This window comes from Sus scrofa, chromosome 5 (assembly GCF_000003025.6).
Source record: "Sus scrofa isolate TJ Tabasco breed Duroc chromosome 5, Sscrofa11.1, whole genome shotgun sequence".
NCBI classification, from domain to species: Eukaryota; Metazoa; Chordata; class Mammalia; order Artiodactyla; family Suidae; genus Sus; species Sus scrofa.
Genome location: NC_010447.5, coordinates 26,833,192 through 26,860,260, shown reverse-complemented (window position 1 = coordinate 26,860,260; position 27,069 = coordinate 26,833,192). Strand labels below are relative to the sequence as shown.

At 40.1% G+C, this 27,069-nt stretch overlaps 1 protein-coding gene across 2 annotated transcripts in view; it reads left to right on the top strand.

Annotated features, from left to right (window-relative positions):
* Positions 1-27,069, top strand: part of FAM19A2 (family with sequence similarity 19 member A2, C-C motif chemokine like) — a 501,549-nt gene that overhangs the window by 33,257 nt on the left and 441,223 nt on the right. The window lies entirely within an intron of this gene.

Here is a 27,069-nt window from a genome sequence, read left to right as displayed (position 1 = left end):
GGATAAAGATGTGATACACACACACACACACACACACACACACATGAATACTGCTTGGCAAAAAAAAAAAAAAAAAAAAAGAAAGAAAGAAATGCCATTTGCAGGAAAATGGGTGGACCTGGAGATTATCATACTAAATGAAGTAAATCAGATACGTATCAATTATATGTGGACTCTTAAAAAAATGAGGCAAATGAACTTATTGACAAAACAAAAATAGACTCGCACACAGAAAACAAACCTATGGTTCCCGAAGGAGAAAGCAAGGGAGGGATAATTTGGGAATCTGGGATTAACAGAGTCTACTCTGTATAAAATAGATACCCCAGCCTTCAAGTTTTCCAAGCTAGGTCCCCAACAATGTGGATGAAAGACAAGCCATCTCCATCATGCCCTTTCTAAATTCCTGAGGCACAGAACTCATGATCATGATAAATAACTTTTGTTTTTCCCCATTAGCTTTGGGATGTTTATTATGCTGCAATACACAACTGCAACTACCTGGGTGTTATCCCCAATCACTGCTGTAGCTGTTGGGGTTTTTGTGCCTCAACCAGAACTGGAGTTTGCAATCCCCTCAGGTCTCATTCTTTTCCGGAGATTGCTGACTCTCCCCCACCATCGTCACCACAAAGGAAGCTAAGATCCAGACCTGTCCCTCCCCTAACAAACTGTGATTTTACCTTTTAAACTGCACCGCCTTATGGATGAAACCCAAGATAGCACAAATGCAGTGGTGGGTAATGTAATTATGGCTAAGAAAATAAGGAAGAGGAAGGCATAGGAAAAAAATAAAAAATAATGAAGAATAAGGACCAGCTATATAGCACAGGGAAGTATATTCAATATCTTATAATCTGCAATGGAAAAGAATCTGAAAAAGAGTATATATATATAACACACATATAACTGAATCATTTTGTGATACACCTGAAATGTTCTAAATCAACTATACTTCAATAAAAAATAAAATGAGAGTGCAGCAATGAACATACCCTTTTATATTTCTCATGAAATATCCTTGATAAATCATATGTGGCTCCCTTCATAGTCAAGCTGGCTTATGTTTTGATAATCAGGTGGAAACTCTTTCTCTAGGCATGCACATCTCTGCACTATTGTCCTATAACTTCCATTATTGGTTCTGTCTCCCCAGCTCCTACATGCAGTCAGCATTTCAATGTGACCAAGATTCTCCAAACTCTGTTTTTCCTCCCATGTACTTTGTTCATGCTGTGTCTTCTACTTGCAGTATCATCTTCCTTCATTTTTATTTTTGAAGAAATCTTTCCTTAGACGTTAAAAGACCTAAGATACTAAAAAAAAAAAGCTGAGCTTTTTTTTTTTTTGAATGCCACTTAGAGACATTCATATAGTAGATACAAAATTCTCTGAGTTGACATCTAAATTCCTTTTAAAGGATAAGATTTCATTACTTTGTGACTTAAGAAACCAAAGAGGAATCCCAGTCAAATAAGGCAAATTTGCTGGTAACTAGAGAAAGGCTGCAATGGACTGGGCATTTCAGTTTCTGCGTTCATGCAGGATGCTCTTTGGGAAATAACACATCTCCTTCCAACTTAGGAAAACTCTCCAAAAAGGTAGAGAGAAAGACAGAAAGAAATCTTAGCCTTTTGTATAGCTAAGCAGCTACAAATCTCAATCTACATGTTCTCCAGATAAATAATAACTAGTCCGCAAGTAAGGAGACTGGACAGAACCACTTGTCAAGAATAGTACCACTTGTGAAGCATAGTTTAGTGTATATCCACCTGCTAATTGAAGTGACCGTCTATATTAGCTAATTGACTCTATCCAGAGGAGAAATACACTTCTCATGACAGGTTTTTTTTTTTTTTTTTTTTTTCAATTTGGTATGAAGTTCTCACTGAAGTTAGTTCCCTGCCCTCCCACAGATGTGGGAAGATCAGGGTGCTGTCTTCCTAGATAATTACATTTTAAAGAGTTGGTTCACAGGTCCTTAGGAAGATATTCCTGGGTTTTAAAGCCAGCAAGAGACTGAATTATCTTTTAAAAAGATGTACATATATATTTCAAAGAAAGAAAGTACTTGTAATTACGTATTTTCTAAAATAAATACTCTAAGGAAAGGGATAGTTGGGGGAGGCGGTTTGGGGAGGATGTGTCTTTTCTTATTTTCTTCTTTTTTTCTTTTCTTTCTTTCTTTTTTTTTTTATTTTCTGTACCATGACATGCAGAAGTTCCCAGGCCAGGAATGGAACCTGAGCCACAGAAGTAGCAGCATCGAATGTTTAACTGTGAGGCCACTAGGGAACCAGAGAGCTCCTTTTCTTCTTAAAAATAATCCCCCAATTTTTAACTGTCTTTAAGGTACAGAAGCGTGATCCTCTTATTCACTGTGCATTTGTTGTAGATAAACATTCAGGCATTCTTTAAAGTATTTTCTTTTCTGGTAGTATTTTATACATTCGAGTATTAGTTTTTGTTGTTGTTGCTGTTGCGGTAAAAATACACAAAACATAAAACTTATGACCTGAACCATTTTTAAGTGTAAAATTTGGCAGTATTAGGCACATTCTTATTTTTGTGTAACTGTCACCACCATCCATCTCCAGGATTCTTTTCATTCTATGAAACTGTAACTCTATACTCATTAAACAATTAAACTCTCCCTTTCCCCCTGTGCCTCAGGCTCTGGTAATTACTATTCTACTCTCTGTTGCTATGAGTTTGGCTTAAACAGAATACACTCACACACATATTCCACATATAAGTGAGATCATGCAGTATTTGTCTTTCTGTGTCTGGCTTATTTTCTTTAGCATGATGTCCTCAAGATTCATCCAGGTTATCAGAAATGGTAGAATTTCCTTCTTTTTAAAAGCTGAATAAAATGCCTTTGTTTATGTACATCACATTTTCTTTTTCATCTGTTGACAGACATTTAGATTGTTTTCATATCTTGACTCTTGTGAATGATGCTTCAGCCACTGCGATAGTGCAGATGCCTCTTGGAGATAGTGATTAAATCTTTTATTTTCTATTTGTATTTGCCCTTACAATACCATCCTCAGACCCCTTTCAAAGTCAAGGACCCAGAATTGGTCAGGGCCATACCTAAAGGAGACAGGCCTGCCTCTACACTCATGAGCACTTGTAATTGATCACACTGAAGTCAAAAATTGGCAGTAAATCTTTATACCTTTCTTTTATGACACATTGCTTTCTGTCATGTATTACAGTTATTTGTACGCGTATGTCATCTCCTTTGCATGACTTGGAGCCCCTGGATGGCAGGCAAAAATACAATTTCTTAGTTTTCTAACCCATTTGTATTTAGCAACGTTTATTCAGTATTTTCTGTCATGGGTACTCTGCTAAGGCTCCGGGCACAGAGACGACTATGAAGACATAACACTTTATTATGAAACATCAAGTAATTTGAAATCAACTGTCTAAGGCCTTTAAGAGAAGTGTGTGAATAAAATGTAAGAGGAGTAACTACCTGAAGGATTCTGGAAAAACTTTCTTAGGAGTTGTGATGGTTAATTTTATATATCAATTTGCGTGTCCATGGGTTGCCCAGATGAAGCGTTGTTTCTGTGTGTGTCTTTGAGGGTGTTTCTGGGTGAGATTAACACCTGAACTGGTGGATTCAGACAAGGATTATCCTCTCCAGTGTGAGTGGGTGTCATCCAATCTTTGGGGCCTGAATAGAACAAAAAGCAGAGGAAGGAGAAATTTGCCCCCCTCTTTCTGCCTCATCGCTTGAGCTGGAACATCTCCTCTCATCTTCCTCTGCACTGGGACTGGAATTCCCTCATCAGCACCTCTGGTTCTCAGGCCTTTGAATTTGGCCTGATTCACACACTGGCTTTCCTCAGTCTCCAGCTTGCAGACAGCAGATCATGGTAACGGGAACCAATTCCTCATTATAATTTCCTTTTATAACTTACTGGTTTCATCTGAAGAACCCTGACTAATACAGGAAGTGACACTCAACCTTGGTAGAAATCTCTCCTATTGACTGCCTACATGCATGCTCATTGACATACAGATTTTTTCTTATACCTAATCATCATCTAGAATCATAGAGCTATTAGGGAAAGAAGAAAGGTCAAGAGAGAGATCCCTAGATGGGGAAAGGGCAGCTGCATGGCTAGGTTCCCAGGAGATTTTCAAAAAGGACTTTAGATACATCCTTACCTCCAACCACTTTGCCCTCTGAGCTCTAAAAACATGGGATGAGCTCTAATAAACAGAGAATGTCTTACTTCTTGCGCCGAATGAGCTGGAAAAGGGTATAGAGGTAAGAGGAGATACTTGAAGGCACAGCTCTAGGGGTAGGACATCTGGGCATGTAGGTTTGGGTACAGCACAGGGCCGATTAAGAGCATCTTGTCTTCTTCTACTACTTTACTTTGTTTGCCCCGAGCTTAGTTCAAAAGCTGGGACTTGATAGGGAATGCAAACCTATTACTCAGAGTCTGCCATAAAAAATATTTATTAGGGCTTTCTATGAAAACAACTTGGAGTTCTGACACTCAAAGGAGCAAGCTGTTCTTTTTAGAATATTTCTTCCTGAGTTATAATTCCTAAATGGGGGAAATACATCCTACAAGATACTTAAGAATTTTATGATGCTCCATAATTCACCATAGTCTACTCAGTTTATGGTGGCAGTTCTGCTGGTAATGATAGCATGAATATTTTTATTAATGGCTATTACATTGAATGTTAGTTTCTTCAGGATTATTAAAATCCTTCGTTTAGTTATTTGTTTCTGTTTTATTCTCCCCTGAACCCACCTTTTGGCAAGTGATTGACTATAACACTGCATGAGCCAATACTTTAAGGAAACAACTTGAGCATTTAAAACATGTCTTGTAGCCACATCTAGTGCATTTACAGAAACAGAAGTGTTCTTCAGTGCTATGTCAAGTTATACCATGGGAAAGGAAGAAATTATGTTTCTTCTATAATGAGTCCTTTGACAGCCTGAACTCTAATAATTTTTTTTTTAGAACTCCATATTTGATTTAGAATACAGTTGTCATACCTGTAGAATATGTGAAGTTATTACCTTTTACTTCTAAACTGGAGTATTTCCATGAAAGATGAACATTTCCTCTGTGCTGCTTTAAATGAGTTGAGGAAGGGATTGAATGTTTCCTATCTTCCAGTGCCTTTTCATTTGTACTGGGAATACATGAACCTTAAGTAATGGAGATAATTAAGAAAGTTAACATTCTGTCTTGCTTTTAACTATATATCTTACCTTTACCATCCTGTCTTGGACACTAAAGGTGAGAGAATATCTCATAATAAAAAAAAAAAGAAAAATTCAAAGTAAGACTGGTTGTATTTTCGCAACTATGTCTTTATAATGGGGCTAGGTCAGAAAGAAATCAATCTGAAGAACAGAGACCTAGGTCCAAGATACAAGGTGCAGATTTGAGGGGACATAGCACTTTGAATGTCCTTAATCTAAGGAATTTAGCTTATGGGTCTGTTCCCATGGAGAGTTGACGTGCTTGGAAAAATACTTCCTTTTTTTTTTACATTTTTATTTATCCTATTATAGTTGACTTACATTGTTCTCTCAATTTCTGCTGTATAGAAAAGCGACCCAGTCATATATATATGTGCGTATATATATGTGTATATATACATATATATATACACACACATTTGAAAAATATGTTCTTATATGTTAATAAATTGTGAAGAATTCACCAGGAGAATGTCTGGCTCAGCTCTTTAGTTGTTTTCTTTAGGTCCTTAGAATCCTTCCCTCGGTAGAACTATACTAATTAGAATATGTTTTCATGAACTTATTATTTATTACATTTATTTATTATTATTTATGTTATTATAGGAAAATAACATTGTGATTTGAGATACTGCTACTCTGTGCACCTATCTGAGGCAGCTTAGTCCTTTCCAAATATTTAAATGTGGTTTTATAAATTTGTGGTTTATAGAATACACCTGTATCTTTTCCCTCACTCAACATATATTTATGGAGCACTTATTTTGTGATGAGCCATGTTCTCAGTACTGGAGTCAGTGCTATAAACAAGACAGTGCTCCTGCTTTTGTGGAGCCTCTAGGTCTAGGGGGGAAGTGTAGGATAAACAAACCAAATAAAATATGTCAGATGATTGTCAAAGCTACGAAGAAATAAAGGCAGAATGGTGGTGAGTGACTCTTTCAGGGTGGGAAGGACTGGAGGAGGTCAGCTGTTTAGGCAGGTGGTTCCCAGAAGGCATCTTTCAGGAGGTGACATTTGAATCATCACTGGAATGACGAGAAGGAAAACAGTCATGTGGAAAAGTGGGGAGGGGACAGCAAGTACAGAAGCCCTGAGGTGGTAGTGAACTGGTGAGACTGAGGGAGGCAGGCTTGACTGCAGAGGTCTTGTTGGAATGGCTAGGTGGAGGGAAAGTGGTTTCTGAGGCTTCCTAAACATCGACCGACGCCTTCACATCACTCACTACTTTGGCATCACGCATATTCAAATTGCTCTTTGATGTCTATCTATGTTCTGATACTCCATAAAAAAAATCAAGTAACTGTGCTAACTACTTCTTCACAGGGCACTGTAATTATATTGTCATGAGACAGAATATTTTCCTAATTTCTTCTTTCCTGCATTGACGTACTTAAAAAAAATCATCCCTTTCCCAAGCCATTTTCTAGGATATAAAAAAATTCAGACTTCTTGAAGGAAAAAAAAAATACAATGTTTGCTATATATCCTTGGATACTGAAGATAAAGTATTTAAAATTTTATGTTTAAAGATGTTTTATATTTGTCCTTTTATTTATTTTTTTTGAGAGGGAGCACAGTGTTTCAAGGCATTTTAATTCACAAACTGAATAATTACTATTTAATCACATGTAAATGTTGTAACGACATAATATACTCCATTCTTCGACAAAAAATGAGTCATCAAAAGTAAATCATGTATTTACATAAAAAAATAAAAAACTAAGAACTCCTATACTTTGCCTTAATGTTATAGACCATAACTGAATCACATATGTTTTTATTAAACATTATTTCAAATACACAAGGAAAAGAAATTCATTCCCTCCATTTGCTTCAGGGGTATGTGTGTGACCTAATATACTATATATTAGGTAATAGTTTATATATCAATAAAAAATATAGTGATACTGCATATACATAAAAATAGTGTAATATTTATTGCACTAAAAAAAAACCTTGGAGTTCCTGTCATGGCACAGCAGAAACAAATCTGACTAGGAACCATGAGGTTGCAGGTTCGATCCCTGGCCTCGCTCAGTGGGTTAAGGATCCAGCATTGCCATGAGCTGTGGTGTAGGTCACAGACTTGGCTGGGATCCTGCATTGCTGTGGCTCTGGCGTAGGTCGGCAGCTATAGCTCCGATTAGACCCCTAGCCTGGGAACCTCCATATGCCACAGCTGCAGCCCTAAAAAGACAAAAGGACAAAAACAAACAAAACTTTTGGAATACTACTCAGCCACAAAAAGAATGAAAATTTGCCACTTATAACAAATATAGATAGACTTAGAAGGTATTATGCTAATTGAACTAAGTCAGGCAGAGGGAGACAGGCTGAGTGATATCACTTAGACGTGGAATCTAAAAAAATAAAAGTAGTTAATATAACAAAAAAAGAAACAGACTCACAGATATAGAGAACAAACTCCTGGTTATCACTGGGGAAAGGGAAGGGGGACGGGCAAGATGGGGTAGGGGAGTAAGAGGTACAAACTACTATGTATAAAATAAATAAGCTACAAGGATATGCTGTACAACACAGGGAGTATAGCTAATGTTTTACAACTATAAATGGAATATAACCTTTAAAAATTGTGACAATGTTGTATACCTGAAACTTAAATAACATTGTGTAACAACCAAATATGTCTGTCTGTCTGTCTTTTTAGGGCCCTACCTGCAGCATATGGAGGTTCCCAGTCTAGAGGTCTAATCAGAGCTACAGCTGCTGGCCTAAGCCACAGGCACAACAATGCCGGATCTGAGCTGTGCCTGCAACCACAGGTCATGGCGATTCCAGATTCTTAACCCACTGAGCGAGGCCAGGGATTGAACCTGCTTCCTCATCGATGCTAGTCAGATTCATTTCCACCGAGCCAGGATGGGAATGCCCCAAACCTCAGTTTAAAAAATCAACTTTGTTTAGCTTTATGGTTAACAAAACACTTTTAAATATGTTATCTCATATACTTCTTAACACCAACTCTGTAAAGACTATTGAGGCAGATGTTGCTGGTTACCTATTCATTCCATTCTCCCTTCTTTACCAATATAACCCCAATTTTGCCTGGACTGGAAACATGTCCAACTTAAAAAACGTACATTTGGAGTTCCTGTCGTGGTTCAGCAGTAATGAACCTGACTGGTATCCATGAGGACGTGGGTTTGATCCCTAGCCTCCGCCACTGGGTTAAGGATCCAGTGTTGCTATGAGCTGTGGTGTAGGTCGAAGATGCAGCTTGGATCCTGCATTGCTGTGGCTGTGGTGTAGGCCGGCAGCAATAGCTCCCATTCGATCCCTAGCCTGGGGAACTTCCATATGCCGTGGGTGCAGCCCTAAAAAGACCAAAAAAAAAAAAAAAAAAAAAAAAAAAAAGAAGAAGAAAATACATTTCCTAATCTACCTTGCTATAGTGGTATGTGATATAGTTGTAGCCTGAATTGTAAACAGAAGTCTGACATGGATCTGAAGAGCTTTTTCTTGTCCAATCAAACCTCTCCCCGCTCCAGTTCCTCTTCCTCCTTTGATCACAGACAGTTTTTAGAGCTAGAACGATCACACTTTTCTTAGGACCAGTGGGAAAAGCCAGGAGAACTCCAGTGACCATGACCCTGGCATCCTTAAATCACCAAATCAACTCCAACAGCTCTGTACTCCTGGATTTCTTGTGTCGAAAACAGCACCACAGCTGTTTATCTGCAGGCAATTCATTGCTAATAAAAATATGTTTGGGAGTTCCCGTCGTGGCGCAGTGGTTAACGAATCCGACTAGGAACCATGAGGTTGCGGGTTCGGTCCCTGCCCTTGCTCAGTGGGTTAACGATCCAGCGTTGCCGTGAGCTGTGGTGTAGGTTGCAGACACGGCTCGGATCCTGCGTTGCTGTGGCTCTGGCATAGGCTGGCGGCCACAGCTCCAATTAGACCCCTAGCCTGGGAACCTCCATATGCCGCAGGAGCGGCCCAAGAAATAGCAAAAAAAAAAAAAAAAAAAAAAAGTTTGTAATCTACGTTGGGGTTTTGGTGATTCGACTAAGAGTGCATATTGTATAAATGACAGTCCTTGGGACTTGAACAAAAGACTTTCTACTCTGTATCTTAAATTCTTTTTCAGTATCCTACATTGCTTTATTTGTATCACACTGTTCATTTTAGCATTTTTGGGGGGCTACACCTGCCGCATGAATAAGTTCCTAGGCCAGGGATTGAACCCGTACCAGAGCAGTTACAATGCTGGGGTCCTTAACCTGCTGACACACCAGGGAACTCCTGATTTAGCATTTTGACTTTATATTACTGTTATTGTTCTTCTCAGAAATCTTATCCAATTGGTTGGAGTATTTTCTAGACCAGGGACTAATGTTCCTCTTCACTGGATACTATGTGATATGATAGGTCAGGGATCAGTGTGCCAAACATATGTCAGAGGAAGCAGATAAATCCAGTTTTGTTGTAGTCATCACCCTGCTTTGGATAGCCATCACCAGTCACCTCTCAGAAGAACCATAGCTGGGCCTTCTACCTTCAGATCCCAAATTTGTAATTTAAACTGTAGAAATTAGAAGTTGTGTTAATTCATTCAAAACAAGGTTATTGAACGCCAAGAACTGGGTGAGTTGGTGGTACTAGAATTATTAATAGAGTCTTATTAAGGTCTATGCAGCTAGCGTCCCTCTCTTTGTCATGCTAGACATCAACATATCACAACATTTTGGCATTTTTTGCCCTAGAGCAAGGGTTCAACATATTCTTGGAGCTTGATTAAAATTAAAACATGGATATTTTTCTGGAGAACTGGCTTTATGGTTGTAATATAATTTGACACTTCAATGGCTTTCAAATCTATGTCTTTAGAGCCACAATTATGCTGGTGATTTGGGCAAAAGCAATTACCCATGCAAGTAGCTGCAGCTGTATACAAATAGCCTAAAATTATTCACTGCCCCCGTCATAGCTCTATGCCTCACTTCTGTGGGAGAGTGACCCTGAATTTCAGAATAGCATAACACAGATCTTTAAACAGGAGACAAATTACTATGCAGAGCAAATCATTGTCAGAATGTTTGTATCTTCCCTTCAGATCCAGATCAGACAATTTTGGGTTTCAAGTTTCCAGACAACTTGAGTCCTCTTTATGTCACAGGCCATCAACAAATAAGTAAAATCTCCAGCAGTGAATGTTTGGTTACATTTTAGTGCTATCTTTTGGGTCAAGAGTGAATTCCTGAGTTTGAGGGGTGTCAGGGTGCCTTATCTTCATGGGGATATTCTTCCACAGCTGCTGCATCCTGTGTAAGGAACTGATGTAAGTTCACATTTTTCTTAGTCATTTGCAGCAAATCATACCCACTTTAAGGGTTTTTTTTTTTTTTCTCTGCATTGTTCACTGTGCATACAAATAAGTAATCTGAGAATGTGAATGTAATTAAAAAATGCTCTCTAATGAGCGTGGCAGGAAAAACCTTCCAGACATCATCTTTTCCCCCTCTAGATAGAGCTGATTGCAGTGTGAGGTGTTTGCACGTTTTTCAAAGAGTATCGTCCTGCTGTTTATTTTATAGATAGGCCTGCTGTTCCAGAGGAATGTACTAAATCAGAAATTCCTGCTTTATTGAAAATATTTTGTACTATAGACTTGCATTGTGTTTCCTATTCCTCCCTAGAACCATAAACATCTAAAGGCTAACATCATTTTGTTTCTCTAGTTCACTGGGTAACTTTATCTGATAACTAAATGAAATGTAACTGAAGAATTTATTTCTTAAGTCTTGTTAGTTTTCCTAACCCCATAAATATACTTCTCTAAATAATAGAGTCTATTGTAACATATGACATAGAAGCCCTGTTGGGCTCCAGGGTGTGTAGAAATAGAGATTTCTGTGTACCAGATACACAAATCTGGAGGAGAAAGAAATTAGCTTCTTAACACTATTTCTGGCTTGAAGGTGGAGAAATGACAGTGGAAATCAGAGTAAACTGGCTAAAGGATTTTCTTCTCAATGATAATATATAATTGTGTTATGAAATTGCTACTAAAATCTTATAAAGTACCAGTTCTTTTTATTTATTTATTTATTTATTTATTTATTTGGTCTTTTGTCTTTTTAGGGCTGCACCAGTGGCACATGGAGGTTCCCAGGCTAGGGGCTGAATCAGAGCTATAGCTGCTGGCCTACATCACAGCCATAGCAACTCGGGATCTGAGCTACATCTGCGACTTACACCACAGTTCATGGCAATGCCAGATCCTTAACCCACCGAGCAAGGCCAGGGATCAAACCTGTGTCCTCATGGATTCTGGTCAGATTCATTTATGCTGAGCCATGACAGAAACTACAGGTCTTTCCTATAAGACACTATATATACACACATATAAATGTACACAAATCAGACAGTGCAAGTGGGCCATATATATATTGTCATTCTGGGCAGTCTTCTGCATTTAAAGTAGAGGAAACCTATATAGAGAGCATGTCTTGGGCTTCTCTGCAAGTAACAAAATCTAGGAACATGATCTTTCTCTGTGGAGAGGTTCAACTAAGGGCTAATCTCCAAGAGGAATGCACTCATGGACAGTGGACAGTCACCATGGATCGTTTTCAGTGTTGGCTCATGGGTTGGCATTCTTCTTCATGGAAACATCAAGAAAGGAAGCTGAAATCAGCAAGGTAGGTACTGACTGGCTGGATGACCTTGAACCCTGGTTTGCTAAAGTTGTTGAATTTGTAAAGGGTAAAAAGAATACCTTTCCTGCCAAAAGCAAAGAAACCAGTCTGTGTCTCAAGGGGCCTCTTAGAGCCCCTCTGGCTCCAGGAGCCAGATTTGGAGCACATTTAAAACTAGGCGCAGACCGTTGTCTTTGGAATGGATTAGCAGTGAGATCCTGGAATAGATTAGCAATGAGATCTTGCTCTGTGGCACTGGGAACTATGTCTAGTCACTTATGATGGAGCATGATAATGTGAGAAAATAGAATGTATATATGTATGTGTAACTGGGTCACCATGCTATACAGTAGGAAAAAAAATGTATTGGGGAAATAAAAAAAAAAAACAACAACAACTAAATTTGAAGCTGCAAAATCATTTCCCCCTCCCCCTTTGGTGATGGTGATGATTTGAATGTGAGCAAAACTGGGAAATAAAGTCAATAACTTACACGGTGATTATAAGATCCCAAATGGATAAAAAGTTGAATTTTAGGTGCAAGTATACATGTATCTGTTTTTTTTTTTTTCTTTTTTTCTTTTTTGTGACAAGGCTTTAGGCATCTGGATTTGCCTGTTTTAGTCCTGAAATGGGTTGCCTATTCCCATCCATGGATAGGAGGAATGAATCATTTAAGCAGGTTCCATATTCTTTGCACTAAGACTACCTCTGACTTGCTACTGTTTTGTTGATTATATTTTAGGGGCAAATGTGGTGTGGCAGTTAATACTTTTTTTTTGTTTGTATTTTGGTCTTTCCTAGGGCTGCACCCACGGCATATAAAGGTTCCCAGGCTAGGGGTCTAATCAGGGCTGTAGCCGTCAGCCTAAGCCGGAGCCACAGCAATGTGGGATCTGATCCGTGTCTTCGACCTACACCACAGCTCACAGCAACGCCAGATCCTTAACCCATGGAGCAAGGCCAGGGATCTAACCCACAACCTCATGGTTCCTAGTTGGATTCGTTAAACACTGAGCCACAATGGAAACTCCCAGTTAATACTTTTGAATAGGCGAGTGATGTGATCAGAAAAGACTTGTTAGAAAAATTTATCTGATTGTAGGTTGGATTGGAAGAGAGGTTCAGTTTGTGAGATCATTCAGGAGGCGGGTGATAATTGCTAATTAGGTCAGAAAGCACAGCATCTTGAATATAAGTCCTCTCCCCTGATACCGTGCCTTTAAACATTACATTTAACTTTCAGTTTATTGGCAGCTAAAGCCAAATCTAAAGTGAAAATTCTTTGATGTCTTAGACAAAGAAACATAGAAGATTTTTCTAGCCTTTAGCGCTAAGGGGAATTCTTGCCATATAGCTATATGTAAGGGACATGACAGAGTCCCTGATAAAGGCCAAGATATGATGTATTTATTTTTATTTTTGCTTTTTCCATTATGGTTGATTTACAGAGTTCTATCAATTTCTATCATACAGCAAAGTGACCCAGTCATACATATATATATATATACATACACACACACACACACATTCTTTTTCTCGCATTGTCCTCCATCATGTTCTATTACCAGTGACCGGGTATAGTTCCCTGTGCTATACAGCAGGATCTCATTGCTTATCCACTGCAAATGCAATAGTTTGCATCTATTAACCTCAGACTCCCAGTCCATTGCACTCCCTCCTCCTCCTCCTTGGCAACAAGTCTCTTCTCTAAGTTCATGAGTTTCTTTTCTGTGGAAAGGTTCATTTGTGCCATATATTAGATTCCAGATATAAGTGATATCGTATGGTATTTGTCTTTCTCCTTCTGACTTACTTCATTTAGTATGAGAGTCTCCAGTTCCATCCATGGAAGATATGCTGTTAAAGTATAGTTCTAAGTGTAGTTCTGTGAAGACATTTCTGTGGCTGAGGAAGAGTTGAAGGAAGTTACTGGTATGGCTGAAAACTGAAGAGGATAGCCCGCAGAAATGACTGCATTTTGGCATAATGATTAACACACTGTTTTTTATGATAGTAATTGATAAACAAGTTCAGTTGCTCCTTCAGGCAGTTTTGTTTGTTTGTTTCAAAAATAGCTTTTATTGCTTTGCTGGGCAAAGGAGGTCACAGCAGGCTAATGCCCTAAAGACTGCCCTCCTTTGTAAGAGAATAGGAGGTGGTCTTGTAGTTTGGGAGTGGAAAATAGGGCCACAGATAAGGATCAGGGGAGAGGCAAACTTGCATCCTTCTTCCAAGCTGGTGTTTGTTTTGTGGCCTGGGGGCCTGGTTCTGGTGGTCCTCCTTTCTAGAGTGAAGAACGCTTCATCAAGTAGGTCTCCTTTAAGCAGTTTTTATTATTATTTGATAAGGCGAGAGAATATGTATACGGTTGATCTAAAGAAATTCATGTAGAAAATGTTTATTGGGGGGTACCAAAACCATTTTTCCCCCATACAAAATCTTAAGCCTAATATACAAAGCTGATGAAATCTGGTTGACAGTGAATAACTAAGAAAGAGAGAGGGGAGAGCCACCATCCTGAAGGTTCCTGTTATACCTCTGTGCACTTGCCAGGGCTCTACAGAACCTGGTTTTAAAACCTCTTTTGTAAATTAATTAATTAATTAATTAATTTATTTATTTTTCTTCATTTTCGGCCACCCTATGCCATATAGACTTCCCAGGCCAGCGATCAGATCCGAGGTGCATTTATGACCAAAGTCGCAGCTGTGGCAACACCTGATCCTTAACCCACTGTGCCAGGCCGGGGATCAAATCCACACCCCACTCCCAAGACTTCGCCCATCCTGTTGTGCCACAGTGGGAACCCTTTCTAAAAGCTTAGAAAGTTGCTTAAAGATCTACATCTTACCCCTTGTTTTCCATCATTTATAGGACCTGAATGTTAAGTCTCAAGAGCCACTTCCTATCCATGCTGATTCTTCAGACATTATAATAAAGAACCTTAGGGAATATTACTAGGATTTTGTATCAAGAACCCATATAGGTTAATGAATGTTTTTACCTTGGGATCAAAAGCAAATGATACATTAACAACTGCTATAGGTCTGTGCTAAGGCCTAGCTCAGGGTCATGCTGAAGTGTACCAGTTAGGCATGGTCTACAAAAGAATTCTAAGGCATCCTAAGATTATAATGTCAAGGAATGGGGTCATAGAAAATAAAAATTTTGAAAGACTCTCAGGATATCTAAAAACAAATCCTTGAACACCTCAACAGGAGGAGCCCAGCATATACATTAAGACACATTTAGTCTTCTTATATTGGAGAGGAGGTTATATTGCCATTAGAAGGAATGACTTGTAATTGGTTATATCACGTGGGCCAAGAAAAGTCTCTCTTAATGTTAACCAAGATCAGTGAAATGAAGCCTCCTTGTATCTACACTGACCAGTGATCCTACTTTAATAAAGGACCCAAACTTGAACAAGAGAAATTTATTCTCTAGATCTCAGGCTCTGTATAAACAAGGTTGTAACTGCCCCCCCCCCGCCCCCACATAAAGATCATCAGGTCAGAGTCTGTATTTGGTTTTGATTATCTTGTCATATCCTATAGATTTTTAGTCTTTATTGGATATATTCCAGAGGTCATGGAAAAGGCAGCCCTTTGCTCCCTCAAGCCTTGAATCATGTTTCTACATGTAGCAGGATATTCAGTGGCTTTTTTTTTTTTTTTTTTTGCCTGGGGTATAGAGACTAGATCTCAAAGCTAGGGACAGAGAGGTTAAACCTCTGTTCTTAAGAGAGCCACCGTAATCAGGAGCCCCACACTTCACTCTGGGCTAAGAGGCAGAACCTTGCTACCTCCAGTCATTACCCTAGCCCTTTGGTCCCCAGTTCTTGTCTATAAAAGAAGATGGGATGAAGGAAGGGGGAGCTTTGCAGGCACACAGAGTGTAGCCCCTGTGAGTGCAGTGCTGATAGTAGGGAGAGAATGATGCTAAGTGGAAGGAAGGTGCTCTAACTTCTCAAGGTGAGATGTGGAGGACCTGAGAAAATACCTCTTAGAAGAATGGGAAACTCACTTGAGGATAGATGCTAGATTTGGCAAAGGGCTTGGTACATCGCTGTGCTCATCTCATCAGGGAAAAGGAGAAGTGGAGTAAAATAGCAGGGCTGAGAGGAGGTGGAGGGAGGGTAGCCGTTCCCACCACTTGGCACAGCAGGGAAGGACGTATGAATTTCTCATTGGTTGCATAGGTACCAAGAATTATCTTCCCCAGGCTCCAGAGAGTATGAGGGGCATCCCCACAAGAAGGGCTTTGAGATATACCACCCTGTTGAGAGCAGGCCAGCAAAGAGGTCAGGCTGTTACCAGATTGCCTCCTGTCCGTGGAATGTACATGGAAGACGCCTTGCAGAGTCAGCTGAAGGATTCACACATGAGCCTGACAAGAGAGTGAGGCGTTGGACATTTTCTTCAGATGGCACATCCATGGCTAGTGGTATCCAGTAGTGCCATTCAAGGAAGAGACCCCTTCCCCTTTCATCTGAAGGGAAAGGAACTGAATGGGGGAGGGGGAATGTCCTAGCGGGGATATTGATGATGTAGTTAAAGGAGGAAGATAAAGAATATATTTTCTGGAGTTCCTGTTGTGGCTCAGCAGGTTAAAGACCTGATGTTGTCTCCATGATGATGCAGGTTTGATCCCCGGCCCCTCTCAGTGGGTTAAGGATCTGGCGTTGCCATAAGCTGTGGTGTTAAGTTGCAGATGTGGCTCACTCATATGGGAAGTTCCATATGCCATAGGTGCAGCTATAAAAAGAAAAAAAAAAAAAAAGAATATGTTTTCCTCCACTCCTTTCACATTCTTTCTGCCACAGACTAGCAGTGATGAGTGGGGAAATCTTTGAATCTGATTGAGATTGGGAATCAGACTGTATAAAGTATTGAAAACAAAGTGTTTAAGAAATTATGGAGCCTTCACAGGACAGTGTTAAATGCTCTGTTACACTGGGGAAGGGAGGAGCCATTTAGGAGGCTTTAGAGAGAAAGAGAAAATTATTTTATGTTTATACTCCACTATGAAGAGACTTTTAAGTAAACTGGTGCGTGTAGGTGATGGTTGACGAGCACTTTCAGGTTGGACGTCAAGGCCAAGTCCATCTGATTGAGGCATAACTACCAGATCAATTTATTTTTTTATTTTTTTTTGTCTTTTTAGGGCTGCACCCACAGCATATGGAGGTTCCCAGGTCAGGGGTCTAATCAGAGCTGTTGTTGCTGGCCTACGCCAGAGCCAAAGCAATGCCAGATCCAAGCTGTGTCTGCACCCTACACCATAGGTCACAGCAATGCTGAATCCTTAACCCACTGAGCAAGGCCAGGGATTGAACCCGCAACCTCATGGTTCCTAGTCGGATTCATTTCCTTTCCACTGCGCCAAGATGGGAACTCCGAGATCAATTTCTCATGAGACGAAAATATAGGCTTCCCAGATCAGTCTATCTTGAGAGGGCAGTGGCTTAATGAAAACTTGCCAACCACGTGGCAATGCAATGACATTCCATGGCACTGGATATCGCTGGTGTTCTACTAAATGATCTGAGGTATTGCTTTAACTGATGCCAAATATTAGGGGCATCTCTTTGGGGGCTAATTTTTTTTTTTTTTTTGTCTTTTGTCTTTTTGTTGTTGTTGTTGTTGTTGTTATTGTTGCTATTTCTTGGGCCGCTCCTGCGGCATATGGAGGTTCCCAGGCTAGGGGTCGAATTGGAGCTGTAGCCACCGGCCTACGCCAGAGCCACAGCAACGCGGGATCCGAGCCGCGTCTGCAACCTACACCACAGCTCACGGCAACGCCGGATCGTTAACCCACTGAGCAAGGGCAGGGACTGAACCCGCAACCTCATGGTTCCTAGTCGGATTCGTTAACCACTGCGCCACGACGGGAACTCCTCTTTGGGGGCTAATTTTAACATATATTTGAAATTAAAAAAAAGAAGCAAATCTAGTTACCTACAGATGTGAATCAGTAAAGGATTATTCTTGTGCTTCTTTGTTCTGTATCTAAACAAGGATCGTACAACTTCTGTATGTTACCACATTGGGATCAGCTCTCTTTGTGGGTTCTTTTTCTGTATATGATTGCCTAAGATCTAAGCTCTGCATACTGATCATTTGGCTGTATAGAAGGTTGGGCATGCCTTAAGAGTACCCGGTTCTTTCCTAAGTAAGTCTGCAAATGCAGTTAAAGACTCTCTTCAGATGACAGTCGTGTATGGGAGATTTTTTTCTACAAAACAGGCTTAGTATTTTCAGGGAGGTAAAAAAGGCTGGTAGGTTTGGAAGACTATGGGGTTATGTCACAGGCAGATGGGAGTTAACCTAACATAGGGTAATCATCTTGGTATTGAAAAAACTTGTTGTGGAGTTCCCTTTGTAGCTCAGTGGTTAATGAACCTGACTAGTATCCATGAGGCTGCAGTTTTGATCTCTGGCCTTGCTCAGCAGGTTAAGGATCTGGTGTTGCCATGAGCTGTGGTGTAGGTCGCAGACGCAGCTTGGATCCAGCATTGTTGTTGCTATGGGGTAGGCCAGCAGCTGTAACTCCGATTCGACTCTAGCCTGGGACCTTCCATATGCTGCAGGTGCGGCCCTAAAAAGTGAAAAAAAAAAAAAACCAAACAAACAAACAAAAAAATTGTTTGGCACAATTTTAAACTTAGTCATTTCTTAAATTTCTTTAAAAGCAAAGGTGTTTTGAAAGGAAGGTATAGAGAAACTAAATAGCATAGTGGTCTCTGGCACTTGAATGCCTGGGTTTAAATCTCAGCTAAGCCCTTACTTGCAGTATTACTTTGAGCATGTTTATTGACCTCTGGGTTCTTCAGTCTTCTCCACTGGAAAATGGGGACATTGGGAGTTCCTGTTATGGTTCAGTGGATTATAAACCCAACTAGTATCCAGAGAATGCTAATTTGATCCCTGCCCCTGCTCAGTGGGTTTCAGATCCAGCATTGCCATAAGCTGTGGTATAGGTCGCAGGCTCGGCTTGGATCCTGTGTTGCTATGGCTGTGGTGTAGGCTGACAGCTATAGTTCCAATTTGACCCCTAGCCTGGGAACTTCCATGTACTGCAAGTTTGGCTCCAAAAAAGCAGGGGTGGGGGCGGAATGTAGACACTGGTAGTATTTACACAATAGGGTTGTCATAAGGGTTAAGAATATTAATTAACATGGAGTGGTAAAACCTTTCCTGGAAAATAGTTACAATTCAATTAATATTAATCATTTAAAAAATCATCTCATGGGGTTCCTATTGTGGCTCAAAGGTTAATGAATCCGACTAGGAACCATGAGGTTGCAGGTTCCATCCCTGGCCTCGCTTAGTGGGTTAAGGATCCAGCGTTGCTGTGAGCTGTGGTGTATGCTACAGACTTGGCTTGGATCTGGCGTTGCTGTGGCTCTAGCATAGGCCGGTGACTACAGCTCTGATTAGACCCCTATCCTGGGAACCTCCGTATGCCGAGGGTGTGGCCCTGAAAAGACCAAAAAAAAAAAAAAAAAAAAAAAAAGAGTCTTCTCAGATACTGTGTCTTGACAGGAGGTGGATCTGTTTAATTGCATCTCTTTGGGAATCCACCTAAATTTAAAGGGAATTACTACTAATTATAGGCTGTTAATCATTTTTCTAGAAAATGGCATAGGGAACTTTGCTTGAAGTTTTGCTGAGGAATTTTATTAAAAGGTCCGACTTGGGTAGAACTTTTCTCCTACTTTTTTCTCAGTGTCTCTGATCAATATTGGGTGGTCGTGCTTGGCAGACACTGAATTTTTGCTAGGGAGAGTCTTTGGTCTCCAAATTATTCCGGAAACATAACAGTGTCGTGATGTGAACCATGAGGCAGGGTAGTGAGAGGAATTGATGTGTTTGGAGACTGAGAGACAGGGTTGGAATTCCTGGCCTGCTAGTTACCGTGTAACTCTGGATGACAGTGATTGAGTCACCATTCGCCACAGAACGTCCCAGCCCATTTTCACACAGTATTTCTAATTCTCATCACATTTAGACCTTGTGGATTTCATTTAGGCAACAAATGCTAATGAGGGCCTAGTGTGGGCCAAGTGGAGCATCAGGGGTGTGGGTACCATACGGGCTCTAGTAGTTAGCATCGTCCCCATTTTATACATGCCAGAACTGGCTCAAATAGGTTAAATAGCTTCCCTAAAGCTTCCCTTTACAAGCTCGTAAAGCAACAAGTTACTTAACCTTTATGAACCCCTGTTTCTTTTATAAAAAGGGGAAAATAATACCTAAGAGTAGACGGCACACATGGAGAAGAAAATTCCTTCTGTGCTGCGTGATGAGCATAACATGTAAAGTCTGGCATTTTCGGCACTCAGTAAATGGTTGATAACAACAATAGAAACAATGATAATTGAGTGTGAAGGCCAGTTTCAGTGCATTTCCATAGGAAAAATTTAGATTATAAGTTTCCTAAACTACCACTGATGAGCGTGGCTCTGTCAATTGGTCGGCTGAATTTAGTGTTTATCGAGGCTTGCCTAGGAATCTCCCTGAGGGCTATAGAAAGGCTTGTGCAGAACTAACTATAGAAAAGAAGCATTTGGTTCCTTTGTTTGGGGTACGGCTCTCCTCTCAGTTGCTTTGCTTGTATTATCTCTTAGTGTTTACAGATTTAAAAATGTCAAAAGGAAAATTTGTAAAGTACATCAAAAGATTACTCACTAAAAAAGATGAAACTGTCAAACTACAACATACGGTAAAATTTAAGCATTGAAATACCAAAGGACCAGGCAGGGTTCTTTGTTTGAATGCTGTGAGTAGCACATCTGATGTTTATCCTCAAAGTGGGGAGCAGTTGTGGGAGACTTCAAGTACAGATTTTGAAGGTTTAGGCTTAGGTGAGAGCCCATCCAACAGCACTAGGAGCTGGAAACTTTCAGGCTGGCCCCAACGACCTTGAACCACTTCAGAAAGAAGGGTACCACCCGTTAGCTGAGGTCAGCTCTTACGTCAGGCTGCACAGAACATGCAGGCCCCAGAACTCAGACATCATTCTCTCCATCTCCAAAGATGCTTCAGGGCTTTAGAACTACTTTCTGTCTATGGAATAAAGAACTTGGTTGATTGTTAAAGGACATCTCTGATCAGGTTGTTGACCTTGAAGAATTTATTTAGCCTCTCTGAGACTGTTTCCAAAAGTGTAAAACAGGGATGATAAAACCCACCTCAGAGCAGAAGGTGGTTGTGAGGATTTAAAGGGACAGAATATATAAAGCACCTAGCATGTGCCGGGCCAGAAATCGGATCATGATAAAACGTGAACAGAAAGTCCTTCCCTGGTATCCACTTCCCCAGGGATCCATCTCAACTCTCTATAGTCTAGGCTATTTTCACTCAGCCCGTGTGCTGACTTTTTGATCTGCTGTGAGCAATGCCTATAGTCTTTGACTGATTTCTCAAATTTCCCTGTTCCTACAGAAAATAACCCACTTCTGATAGCACGAGGGCACGATCAGCCCTGAGGAAGTTGGTGACTAGGCACCACTTTGGGCTGGCTGAAAGCTCCTGGTTTAGGGCATCTGCCTGAGAAACAAAGTAATCATTTGATGTAGGCTGGATTGAATGGAAGCCGGTATATGACAGGGTGCAAGATATTTATTTAGGATCAGCACCTGTGCAGTGAGCTCTGGAGCCAACATTGCCCATCCCTCAGGGTGGTCCTGCATGGACTCACCTGTCTAGGATTATCCTCCCAACCTTGCTTGGACTCCAGATTTCACTGGTACCAGAGGGCTTGAGCTCTGATGAGATGGTTTTTGCAGCTGAGGGGAAGATGGAGGATCTGACAGCTGAAGCTGTTTGTTCTTGGAGGGCAGGAGAAAGTTCTTCTTTGAAGGTTTACTGGAACATTCACAAATGAAGAAAGCTGTCATTGCTGTTGTAGGGTGCCCCCTTATAAAAGTGCTTCTGACCTGCAGACATTGTTCTAGGGAGGCTGGGATAAAAATTTAATCCCACAACTAAATAATAGGAAACTGCTAGAATATTTACAGCAAAATCTGCCAAGTTCTCAGGACAAATCTCTTCCTAAAACACATTCACCCAAGAGCTTATATGCTCTGGGGAAATGAAATACACACCACTACTCTAATGTTATCTTTCTAAAGTCTTGGTATTAAAAAAAAAAAATACCAGTAAATGACAATGTCCTTCTGTCATTCCTCTTGCTGCTAGAAAGGAAGGGAAACCAGTATGATTGGAGTAATCACAATATAGTAAAAAGATGATTGGTTTATGGGTTAGAAGACTTTATCTTAATCCTGGCTCAGTCACTGTGTGACCATGGATAAATCACTTCTCAAATCCAAACCTCAGTTATCTTGTCTGTATAATGGGAAGTTGGGCCAGATCCTTTCCAGCTCAGGCATGTTATGACTTTTGAATAATAAAAAAGCTTCTCTCCAAAGTAGTATTGGCTCTTTAGTTTTTTATTTTTATTTTTATTTTTTTATCACATGCTATGGTTTCAAGCAGTGCTTGTTAAGGTCACATAATCTGCTCACTGGGGAATATGTTTCTCTGGTGTAGACTTTGGCTAACATAGCCTTCCTATCCTCAACCAGGAGAAGATATGTTTATTAATTCTTCGACTTGATGTTTAATCTTATGTTAAGCCAATGAGTCAATTGTAAAACAGTCGGCACAATCTTCATATTCTATCATAAAATTTTGTATTTTCCCTTTCAGGTAAGAGCAACTTAAAGTGCTAATTCTCAGGGGTAGAATGTTTCAGCTGATCCTACTTCTTCATAAATTACAGTCCATAAATAGGGGCAGGAATCCTCAAAACCCTTAAGAATTTTATGACACTCAGGAATCCTGTAAAGAGCAGTCATTTTGCAGAGTGGATGCATTGGTTGTGACAGCACCAAATAATAATGACTATTTTGCTGACAATGAGTTGCTTCAGGAGTGTTTAAACACATTGGCTTTCTTATTTGTATTTATTCTATTTTCCCCAAACCTACCTCTTAACAAGCAGTTGACAAGACCTCTGCCTAGGTTGGTATGAAAAGTATTAAAGCTTTGAAAAAGTACCCCCTTCCAAGTCCCCACAATTGAAACACATCTAAAAATTTTGTAAAATATTTTGATTTCTTTCACTCACCCAGTTACTCCATGGATAAGGACAGAAAGTATTTGTTTTACCCTATTTCTGGTCTTTGGGTGGCATGAAATCTATTAATTCTTGTGGCACTCAATATTGAATTAAAGATTCAATTGGCAAGCCTGCTTAAAATGGAAAGCTCACACCTCTTTGGAAAAAGGTTATTTTAAATTAAAATGAACGTTTCTGTTTCCATTGCTTTAGGTGTCTTAAGTGGTGCACTGAGCTGAAAAGAGACGTGAAGCAGACATTTGGTTGTAGCAGGGGAAGCCAGACTTTGCTGAGCACTGTGCACGCACTCAAAGGCTGTGTTTAATTGATGTGTGGTGGAGTGTGGCAAGGCAGTCCTCCCATTACAGCAGCCATCATCCATGTAGGTTCTAGAAGACTGCACAATTCAATGCCTTTGGTTGGTCTGTCAACTGAGACTTGAAGTGCCCGTGACCATTTATTTACTCACTCATTTGTCAGTGTTGATGCACCTACTATGTGCCTGGAATTGTTCTAGCAGCTGGAGCTGCAGCAGTCAACAGGCAAGAATTCCTATTCTTAGGAAACATATATTCTACAGGGGGCAGAAAACAGAACATACGCAAGTAATACTAATGGTGTGTCAAATGATAGTAAGTGATACAGAGAAAAGTTAAGAAGGGTGGGGTAAGGAATGTCCAGGTAGAAGTTGATGTGTGATCAGGAAAGGCTTCCCAGAGGAAGTGGCCCTTGAGACAAAGTCTTAAAAGACATGTGGGGGTTTGTGATGGGAATCTGGGGAAAGAACATTTCTGGCTGAGGGAATAAGCAGGTATGGAAATCAAGAGGTACATCAAAGAGGCCATTTTACCTGGATTGGAGTGATCTATACGGAGAGATTTCAGAGATTCAAGGTGAGATCAGAGAGGCAAGGGTAGAGTGGAATTTGGCTTTACAGGCTTTTGTAAGGCATACAGTTTTTCTTCAGAGTATGCTGGGGAGACACTGCAGGATTTGAGCAGAGGAGTGATGCTATAATCTATTTTATGCTTTAAAAGGACCACTTTGGCTGTTGTGTTGAGAATAGAAGGTATAGAGGAGCTGGGTGACTACTGACAGGAGGCTATTACCGTAACACATATGGAGATGATGCTCACTTATGTCAGTGTTTGCAGTAGAGGTGATGAGAAAGAGTTGGGAATCTTGTGAATAGATGAGGTGTGTGCTCCAAGAAAGAGGCCCTGGGAGTTCCCTTGTGGCTCAGCAGGTTAAGGATCCAGCATTGTCATTGCCGTGACTATGGTTGCTGCTCTGGGGTGTGTCCCATCCATGGCCTGGGAACTTTCATATGCTGTAGCTGCGGCCAAAAAAAAAAAAAAAAAAGAGAGAAAAGAAAAGAAAAAAGAGGCCCTGGGCTCTGTGTTTCAAGCACTGTGGATGACCATGCCATAAACTGAGCTGTGGGGTAATGGAATATAATAGAGAGTGTGGGCTTGGGAATTAGAGAAATCTGAGTTATAACCCAATTTCTATTATGTATCAAGAGTGTGACCTTTAGCAGGTTACTTAATCTTATAGAACCACTATCTTTGAATGGGAATGCTGTGGTTTGAACGTTTGTGTTCTCTAAAAATTCATGTGCTGAGTTTTAACCTCCAAGATGATGGTATTAGGAGATGGAGGTGATTAGATCATGTGGGTAGAGCCTCATAGCTGTGATTGGTGCCCTTGTAAAAGAGGCTCCAGGGAGGTCCCCACCCCTTCCACCATGAGGAGAAGTGCTGGCTGTGAACCAGGAAGAGAGTCCTGGCTAGAACACACCCATTGTTAATATCTTGATGTGACATGTGGAGACTGGATATGCTTCCACTTGAAAATCTTATAGTTCTTGTGCCTTGATCTTGGACTTCCAGCCAACATTACTGTGAGAAAAACATTTTTTTTTCTTTTCTTTCCTCTCCTCTCCTTTTCTTTCTTCCTTTCTTCTTTCCTTCCTTTCTTTTGCTTTTTAGGGGTCGCATGTATGGCATAAGGAAGGAAGTTTCCAGGCTGGGGGTTGAATCAGAGCTGCAGCTGCCAGCCTATACCACAGCCACAGCAACACAGGATCCAAACCACATCTGTGACCTACACCACAGCTCATGGCAACTCCGGATTCTTAACCCACTGAGTGGGGCCAGGGATTTAACCTGCATTCTCAGGGATACTAGTTATGTTTGTTACCACTGAGCCAGAACAAAAACTCCCAAGAAAAGCATTTCTGTTGTTTTTAAACTACCCAGTCTGTGATCTGTTTTTATAGCATCTTGAACCAACTAAGACAGGGAATCATAACCAACCCCAGGGTTCTTAGGAAGTTTTGCTAGGGTGATAGGGTGACAAGAACTTGTAGAAGGGTTAGCCCACTTAAGTGCTTCTAAGTGTCAGTTTTCTTCAATTCTTCATTAACTTAGATACTGTCATTTACAGTGTAAACCCAATAGATTATGGTTTATTTACCCCCAAACTATTAATATGTTACTTTGACTCTTGGGGAAGAATCTGTGTGGGGCATTTCCTAGTACATTCATCCTTGAGGTGGCAGGGGTGAGAAAGGAGCTTTTCTGGCCAAATAACTGCAACTATATTGAAGACAACTTCCTAATACAATGCTTTTTTAAGTTTCAGTCCCATATTTAAGGAGAAGGTCCTCTTCAAAGCAGAAGCTTCCTTTGAGGAATGGGGGATGATATCTAAGGACAAACTTAAGGAGTTCAGGGGAATTCCCTTGAATTTTATGAAAATTTTGTGCATATGCATATTTTTCCTGGAAGTAAGGAATTGAAGATTATAATTAAAGAGGCCCATGAACCCCAAAATATTCCCAACCACTGTTCGTTAAAGCTTGACTCTGTCAAAGGCAGTGTTCTAAATACTGCCTCCCCGCCCTCTACCCCACACATAAGAAAAATTGTTGTCTGCTCTCGCTAATTCTCTTAACAAATATTTCAACACCAAGCACTTTGTGGTTAGAAGATGTTATCCTGGGTTCTTATATTTCTCAGACTGTCAATATCTTCTGTCTTTGACTCCCTGACCACTGCTAAGTATAAACTTTTCTGTGTATATACTGTTTAAAAAAACCAAACAAACAACTTAGGTGATCTTTTTTCCTTAAGCTTATTGTGAATTACAAGGATAGCTTATTTTCTCTGTGCAGCATTCCCCCCAAACCTGGGTGGGGGAATCATATTCTGAAAGGTTTGTCCTTTGCTATTTGTATTTGTTAAATATTGGAATGATACACTTTCCTATAAGGGTAAAACAGATATCTTTGAAAATTATCAGAGTTGACGGAAGTATCACAGAAGAGATGAAAACTGCCACATTGTCTGTTTCTAGATCTGTATCTATGTAACCCATCTGTATCCATACTTACATTACATGATTCATAACAAATGTGGATCACTGTATTCAATAAAATAACTTCTAGGATTCTTTGATCTTCTAAATTGATGACATATCCTTTTTCTCCTAATAGAAATCTCTATGGTTTAAAAAAAAAAAAACCATGTCCACTTGTTAACGAAATCTCATAGTCTAGATAATGCTGTGTGTGCAAGCCAGTGAATTTACAAAGTTGAAAAATTGCATGCAAAATAAGTGTCTAGGCAGTGATGAGTCAAATATTGTCTCATCAACATTCATCATGATGCCTCTGGCATGAAAAAGAACGTTCTCCTCTTGAGACACAGAGAGAGCAGGGAAAAGTCAATCAGGGTGAAGGAGCCAGGCATTCCTTCTATACATAGATGATTTCTCCTGAGGTTTACATTGTTTATCAGATAGTTCACATCGCAATAAGTAAATCCTCTTTCTTTAGCTAGTTACTAACCAGTCACAAGATGTGCTTTTCTAATAGCACTTCATATGATTTTTTACTTTATTGCCTAATGTAAGCTTTGTTACCAAGTTAATTGAGCTGATGATATCCATAAGTGGGATAATTCAGAGATGGTAAATCAGCCTCTAAATTTTCTTTCTAAAAGAAAAGCTTAT